We start from the raw sequence: 8951 nt of genomic DNA, 5'->3' as shown, positions 1-8951 counted from the left end.
GGATGTTGGCCCCTGTGGATCCAGCTGCCCAAGGCAGTTGCTTCACCTTGCCTCATGGGCAGGCAGGCCGGCCCTGAGTTTACAGCCACTTCCTATTTTCTGTGTTCTATGATCAAGGAGAACCTGAATCACAGGGCGAGATTGCTTATTTTACTATATCCCTGCAACTGAGAATAATCACTGAGGGATACGAGTAGGCTTTCTATATTCTAAATTTTAGCAGCAAAACCATGCGATTTTCTCACAGGCGACAACCAAACCTCTTGAATATTCACTTCAAATAAGCCATGGCTCTATGCCATGAGCTGCATGCTGACCAGATGGAAGGTCTTTAGCACTGCCTACTTATTGTGTTCACTCTGTAAGCCTCCACAACTCTCCACATTTCAGCCGGCCTGTTGCCCTTTCTTCCGCCGTATCAATTTCTACTCCCTTTTCACTGGGCATGGAAGCACCGAGTCCCTTTTAAAACACAGAGTGTGGAAGTGTAAGCTTAAGGTAATAGTCTGTGGCATCCAAAATATGTACTCAGTCAGATGCCTGGAAACTGGAAGAACTATTGCTATTTCTAACCTACACAGAGAGAGGAATGCCCAGTGGGTTGGCGGTAGCTATGAATGTTGGCTACACACACTTGGGAGGTAATATCCATCAGCCCTTCCCAAATAGAGATTTCATGGTGTTTTCTTAAAAAGATCCACAGCAGACCATGTACCAAGCAGAATATACTCTAGCTTGGTAGGCAGGGAGGAAATAAGTAGTCCTTTTGGAGAAAATGAGTCTCCAAAAGCTGCAGATTATTTCTTTCAAAATGACAAAGAGCCTGGGATTATTCAATGCCTTGGAGTGGCCTTTGCTGACTTGGTGGACTTTAGATATTTTGGACTACAACTCCCATCTGTCCTTGTCAGCACAAACTGTGCTAACATGGGACTGATGTGGCCCAACGCATTTGGAGGGCAGCAGGGTTGGCAAAAGCTGTCTTAAAACAACTTGTTCCTTTTTCAAGGAGACAACCTGGAACTGATATGGAAGGAAAAGCAGGAGCAACTTCAGAATGGTCCAAGGTGCCAGAACCTTAACTTCCTCCACCACTTGGCATTCTGAATCCATCCTTCCTTTGCATCGCTGGATACAGCATCCATCTTTCAGAGTTGTTTTATTACTGCCTTGCTCAGTTGGGAGGTGAAACAAAAAAGTCAATTAGATCAGCCATTGAACTGGGACATACTGTGTGAGTAATGGCCTGCATCGGCAGCATGCGCAGCCGAGATGCTCACAAAACAGCACAGCTTGCCACTTCAGCTGGCCTGTGGCCCATCTATTAGCACCCATTCATCATTTCAGAGGGGTTAGGAGCGGGGAAATATGATGCTGGGAGAAAATAAAAACCTGAATGGCAAAAATGGTCAGGAGAATGGAAAACGAGTTCTGAGAAAAAAGGAAGGTGGGCATATTAAGACTCTGAAGGAACTGGGTTTGTTTAATCTGGAGAACAGGAAGGTGGGGCATGTTAAGACTTAAAACACCTGAAGGGATGTTGCAAAGAGGAGGGCAAAGACCAGAGGGCAGAACAAAATCTAATGGGTATAAACTATAGGTTCTGTCCATTTCGGTTCTCTCCATTTCTAATTCTTCAAATCTCAAATTCACTTCTACAAATTTTGCAAGTAAGAAAATTATCCTCATGAAAATCCAGAAGCATTTATACAGCATATTCCTTCAGATTCTATATGCATTGTTATATGTTTAAGGTTTTATTATGTTTTTATATGTGTTCAAAGTCACCCAGATTGGGTGGGACAATCCAGTCAGATGGGCGGGGTACACATAATAAAATTATATTATTAATTATGTTATTATTACCGTATTATTATTATTATTAAGTTTCCAGACTCACACGCCTCTCCACTTCATTCAATACAGGGATCCTACATAGTAGGTATTTGTGCAGAGGGAGATTTTTTGCCAGCACAGATTCTCCTTCTGTAAAAACGTTATTGACCCCCTTAAAAGGGGTGGGTGGGGTGGAGTTGCTTTCTTATAAATTAAATTGCCAATCTTCATTTCATTTCAATTTGTAAAATGACCTTTCTATATTACTATACACAAAGCAGTTTACGGCAACAAAATATACAACAAACAACACACACCTTATAATAATCTGATCCAATACAGAAAGTCCTAATAAAACATAACTTTAAAATAGAATGGCTTACATGAAATAAAGTAATATTCAATAATATATTTGAATATAATAGAACAAGCAATCTTCCTTTCTACACTCTTAGTCTCAAGTCCCCCCCCCTTGCTGAACATTTCTTTCAACAGATTATCAGGCAGTAAGAATTTTATTGACAGATTATAAATAAATTGGATGAGACCTAGGCAGGTTAAAATAGAGGCAGTCTCCCTTTGAGGACGATTTCCCTAACTTAATTTATCTTGTCACATTGCCAAAATAACTTGACCCAGGAGAAGGTTAAAAAAATTGTTTTGATTTTTATCTAGTTTGCTTGATGAGGAGCAAGCTACATGGAAAATGTTGCCTAGCAACCCAGTATCTATTCCAAAATGGAGCAGAAAAGAAATTGCTTACTGGGACCCTCCATTACCTCATCATGAGGGATACAGAACGGCTCTCGACTTAAATGCCTGAGATTTGGAGCTTCCAGTTTATACTGTCAGATGCGAGAATTGGATGGCTGATTTGAGCTGATCTTCCTTGCTTTCATTTGTGTCACTTTTCATCACAGCAGGCCCTCAACAGCAGGGCCAGTTCAAAACATTTTGCTACCTGAGGCAAATCACCGGCTGATGCCCTCCTCCCATTCTACGTGCAAAATTCAGAACGGGCAACAGGACAACATCTTCCACTACACCTGAGGGCACAGCTCTGTCCCCCAACGCTGCCTTCAACCATCTTTCCCCCTGCCTTTTCTCTTCCCCCCTGGAATCTGACACTTAAGGATGTGGGATATTTACAATGCAGTCAAACCAAAAGTGCTAGGATAGGAGCTGAAGCTCACAGAGTTTTCCTGTATGTTTGCTAGAGAGAACCCTCTGAAAGATTCTCCCACTGTTCCCTGTCAAGGGGAGGGTGTAGCGACATATATTGTCCTTAGCTACCTGGGCACATCCTCTCCTCTTTCTCTTCCAACTTCATCATCAAGCAAAAAAGGTAAGAAACACTGCTAAATCTGACCTACGGCTCAGACCCCATCTTAAGCTAGACTAAAGTACAGTGGTGCCTCGCTTAACAAACGCCCCATAAGACAAAATTTTCGCTTAAAGAAAGGATTTTTCTAGCGGAGGTTGCCTCGCTAGACAAATTCATTTTACGAAAAATTCGTCTAGCGAATCGCGGTTTCCCATATGAATGCATTGAAATTCAATTAATGCGTTCCTATGGGCAATTTTTTTTAAAAAAAAAATTCAATGCATTCCTATGGGATTCGCTAGACAAATTTTTCGTTATAAGAATAGGCCCGTGGAACGAATTAAATTCGTCTAGTGAGGCACCACTGTATATCCTTGTAACTGAACTGCCATTTTAGGCCTGCCTGAACAAAGCTGCTGTATCTGTTATTCTGCAACAGAAACACTGAGTATGAGTTATTGCTACTTTTTACAAGACTGTGTTTGATTATTGTTTTAAGGGGGAGGACAAGGGGGAAATACTGGGAAAATCTAGTCTGCCTTAAAGCATCCTGAATGACTTAAAAACCAAAAAGGCTAAAACTAGCCTATCTTTTAAGCTGCAAAGGGATGCACTCTGCTGAACTCACAAATGTAAGGAAAGAAGGATAATATCTAATAAATGTATCCTCTCTCCTAGCATCTATTCACATAACTACAAAGAAATTTGTCTCATTCTGTCCAGTGATTGGGCAGACCTGCCCAACAGCAGAGAAGGTCAGGAGGGAATAGGGGCTAGTGATTTCAGCAATGGATTTAGTGTTGTGTCAGGGTGCTTATTGTTGGCAACCCTGGAAGCCAAGACCCAAGTCTGAGCCAAGTATTCTCTGGTGAGAGAACCACAGCAAAACATGGAGCAAATAAAAGCGTGGAAATAAGGACTGCAAACCTTTTAAAATGTGGCATTTTCATTGAACTCCAAAGTATCCCACTTCCCTAGCACACAGGTAGATATGTTTGGTAAGTTATACATAAAATGGGTTATTTACAAACCTCGTTAAAGGTCGGATTCATGTGGTTTTCCACACAGCAGTCCAAAACAATACACAGGCACTTACTGTGAACAACCCATGACAGTTACAAAATGGTAAAACCCTAGTTTCAGACTCCTTTCTTGTCTGAAAAATAAGCTGGCTAAGCCATGCGGTTGAGCAACCAGCTCTGGCCTCCTCACACTGACTTCACATGTAGACTGAGTGCAACCAAAGAAGATGAAGAGTTTTTATTTGACATCCCAAGTCTACCGCTCTTAACCACTACACCACACTGGCTCTCCAGTGTGCACATTTCCTTCCAAAGTGAGGGGAAGTGACATAGGCTGTGCCTGGCCGGACAGCTTACTCTATGGTATTAACCTATTCGTGCATTAAGGAGACTTAAGCATGTTGTTTATATGAAGCTAATTGTTCCACAATTCCCTCATACTAGTGTGTTTAGTGTGAATGTGCAATATGACCTTCTGAATTGCCACATCTAAGCTCTGCAACTGCCCATCAAGGCTCTTTACAAGTGACCTCCTGCTGAATGGCCAAAATCATCTGGATCCAGCACGCTTTTGCCCTGCCAGCCTGATTGATCATCCATATCATGAGACGAGAGAACAATCTTTTATTCATAGGTGTTTTGGATTTAAGCACTGAATCAATCCATAAATACATCTCGAAGCCTAGAGGATGCTACTGATTTTAGCATTAAAATGTATGAATAATACACAAAGGGTTAGGGTGTAGATTACATAAAACTCTTAATTAAAAAGAAGAAGAAATATCTAGGGCATTTCATTGCTAGTTTGCAATGATTGTGGAATAGGAAGCAATGAAACAGTGGCTGTTGAGCAGCATCTGCTGGTGAATTCTATGCATAGTTAAACAACGCGAGTTTTGACATCCAAAGCCTACCAAAAGAAATTATACCAAATTCCCTATCCACTTTGAATTTTTTGCATTACCAGATATGTAACATGGAAATGCTAGATTAACTGAGACTAGTGTACTGAAGGCATTAATGTGTCTCACTAATGTTTGCAGGGCAAAGCAATGAAATGCTACAAAGCTACAGGGAACCAGGCAGAGGGCCTTCTTGGTAGTGGCGCCCGCCCTGTGGAACGCCCTTCCATCGGAGGTCAGGGAGATGAACAACTACCTGACATTTAGAAAACACCTAAAGGCAGCCCTGTTTAGGAAAGTTTTTAATCTGTGATATTTTAATGTATTTTTATATTTGTTGGAAGCCGCCCAGAGTGCCCGGGGAAACCCAGCCAGATGGGTGGGGTATAAATAATAAACAATAATGATAAAATAAAAAAAATTGTTGCAGAACAAACAGGATGTGCCCAGGAACAATGCAGTTGGGAGTGACCACTAACAAAAAATAACTGGTTACAGGTAGGTAGCCGTGTTGGTCTGGGTCGAAGTAAAATAAAAAAATTCTTTCAGTAGCACCTTAAAGACCAACTAAGTTTTTATTTTGGTATGAGCTTTCGTGTGCATACACACTTCTTCTTCTGAAGAAGAAGTGTGTATGCACACGAAAGCTCATACCAAAATAAAAACTTAGTTGGTCTTTAAGGTGCTACTGAAAGAATTTTTTTAAAAAATAACTGGCCAGGAAATATAGTTAATTCCAGCTTTCTTAATATACAAGCTGTCTAGCTTCTCTTTATTCCTATTTACCACTACTGTACTGAGGAACTTGTGAGTTTTGCCTAAAGGTGGAGGTGGATCTGGTTAGTAGCTGAATTTTTATTTTCAAATACGGGGCATCTTCCTTGTTCCTAGAAGGCTTGAGTGCAACCTGCCTATCACATAACATTGTTATTTGAATGTCTCTTACCTTCTTGCTGTTTCCATCTTAGGTCTCCTAAATGATGAAGATTCTGTGGCTTCAACTCGGCAAACTTTCTTCCTCTCCTCCCTCACTTGCTTGCTTGCTCTGTTCACCATTTACCCAGATGTAGAGCCCTGGAGAACTCAAAAGCTTGCACTTAACACAGGTGCAGACCTTAAAGATCAGGACCTAATTAACCACATAATTGATTGCAGCTGGGCTGACTATGGTCAAACATTGGAAAGACTTGTGTTTATTGGTATCACAAGGTGTGGTATATAACATTCATGGAGAAACTGACTCAGAAACAGAGTTTTCCTTGCCATTTCAAAAACAGATATTTATTTCAACATGGTATTCCTATATTGCTTACATTAACAGTGAAAATAATAGCACCTACCTTAACAGTACGGGAATATTTGGAATGCTTAATTCTGTCCATGTTACCATCTTTCACTTTCCCTTTACAGTATCTTCCTCCTTGCCTCCCATCTGCCCCCCCCCTTTAGATTATATCTTGCTTGGGATTGGTATGGTGTCTAATTCATCACATTGACTTCGCTTGTCTTACATATACGTATTGCTGGTTAGGCAGGTTTCGGATGGGGATTGTGTTTTCTCAAGCATTAATAAGGTTCCCTTTTTCCACTTTCAAATTACAGTTCTATTTGGTTTGCACTTATATATGTATTTAAAGAAAACAATGAATATATACAAAACAAAGGAGACTTGCACACTATTTTGTGATATTTTGGTTGTCCTACCAAGGGTATTGCCCTTTTTAAAAAATGCCTTTGCTTTTTATATAACAAAGCTTGTAGGCCAGCTCCCTTCCTGCCAGCCTACTGCTGGACTTTCATCTACAAATATTGTGATCTCTTCTTTTAAAAAAATCAGTAAAAACATCTTAAAAGTATAACCTTGAAAAGGCAGTTGACTTGAAACTGACAGCTCTGAGCTCTCTTTTTTCTTCTTCAAATATTTCTGCATATGGGAAGAGTAAGCCTAACCAGAGAATTTTCTTTCAGCTAAAAATAGCTGAACTGAAAATACTGCCCACTTTTCAATTATTATTTTTCCTGGATTCCTTAAGTGTCACAAAGCAGAAAGAAAAGTAAGCACACCATAGGTGCATATTAGCCTCAACCAAACACTTTTGTTCATCTTGTTCCAACTGTATTTGTAAGATCAGGTCTCCCTTTACTGTGAAGTCTAATGGAAGGCTCTGGGATTATTTTACTAACCATAGTCTCAGTGACATGGTGCACGACATAAAAATGTGTTTCTGACATGTCAGTCTGAATGATAAACTCTCTCTGCCATCTGCCTTGAGTTATCACACTCTTCCTCATCTATAACCAGTCATCCCGTATCAAAAACCTGCTTAAGCAAGGAAGGTCATTAAGAACTCTTCCCATTGCTTTAAAGATATGTACCACTCTCATCATTTGAACTTTCTCGAGGCACTTTTAAAAGGGCACATTCATATTTAGAATGTCACTCTGCAGATTTATGGATTGACTGCAGAGATCTGTTTGCACAGAACTCCTGGGCCTGACCTCGTACAAGGGGGCTTGCCCTAACCCAGTGGGGTTTTGACTTTTCTTGGAACACCAAATTCCCTTCTCAATACTTCTCAATACACTATCTTTTTTCAAGTAAAGCATATGTTTGCATGAATACTGCCACTGCAAAGGCAACCATGGTCCATTTTAATTTAAAGCTTATCACAGAGCTAGAATGTGCATTTATGAAAAACATTTTCAGAAAAGAAAATATTTTCTGAAACAGGTTTACATATTTTATTCAAAACAAAATAAAAAAATTCCTTCCAGTATTTTATTCAGTTCAATAAATGTTTCAAATGGGGATATTCATTGATATGCAGTTAACACATTCAAGAAGCACCAGTTCTTTAAAACAGTTGCAATATATAATCATTTCTATGCTAAGAGTATTCATAGCACAAATAAAAATTCTTTTGTGGCACAGTGATCTTAGGTACAGCACATAAAGTGAGTACAGCTTGGCCACAGGTATATAGTTTAAATGCACATCAATAGCTTAAAAGAACTGTCATTTTATATACATTAATAGAACTGTCTAATTAATTAAACATTAAAAGAACTGTCATTTTATATACATTAATACAACAACCTACAGTACATTATGTGATACTAATTATACATTTTAATATACTTTCCCCTTTGTTAAACAGGAGTCAGTTTTCAAGTTAGCTTGCATTAAAAAGGGGGAAGTTGATCCAAGTTTCTTCATGGAGAATTTATTCTTGTATTTATTCTTCTTTCACATAAAGCCAGAGCTGAAAACAGAAGGAGTTATATTGGATATACCTTTTCTCCACAGAAAGCAAAGACTATTTATAAAGTATTAAAGCTTTTGTCTTCAGTGTATTTTGATGAATACCAAATGGACAGAACTTGAACTGACTCAAAGGTAGAGAAATACCTTTCTCTAGTACAGATTTTCTTTGAATCACTTCAGACTACAATGAAGGTCCCTAGGTTTAATGGTGCTTTCATCCAAAACTCAACAGCACACGAAGGCTTACAACTTAGCCTTCTCCCTGATGTGATAGCAACAAATGACTAAAATAGGTACACAGGCTTCTGAAGTACAGTATTAAAAGTAGTTGCTAAATTGTATTTATTTAATATGTGGCTATTCTTCCTACCCTTCTTTCATTGAACTTAGGGTGGTGGACATGGGTTTCCCTGACAGATTCCAATCCAGTCACTGATCAAACCCAAACCTGCTTAATTTCAGCAAAGTGTTTGCATCATATCCCTTCGGAATGTGCCCTGATAATTGAATATTAAGTAATTTCCATGAATGTATTTCAAGGTTGAATTAAATTCACAGGTGAGAGTAAATGCAGTGTGAATTGGTGTCTGTCCATTACGTGG

Source organism: Zootoca vivipara, chromosome 4, assembly GCF_963506605.1.
Source record: "Zootoca vivipara chromosome 4, rZooViv1.1, whole genome shotgun sequence".
NCBI classification, from domain to species: domain Eukaryota; kingdom Metazoa; phylum Chordata; class Lepidosauria; order Squamata; family Lacertidae; genus Zootoca; species Zootoca vivipara.
This window is presented reverse-complemented; position numbering follows the sequence as displayed.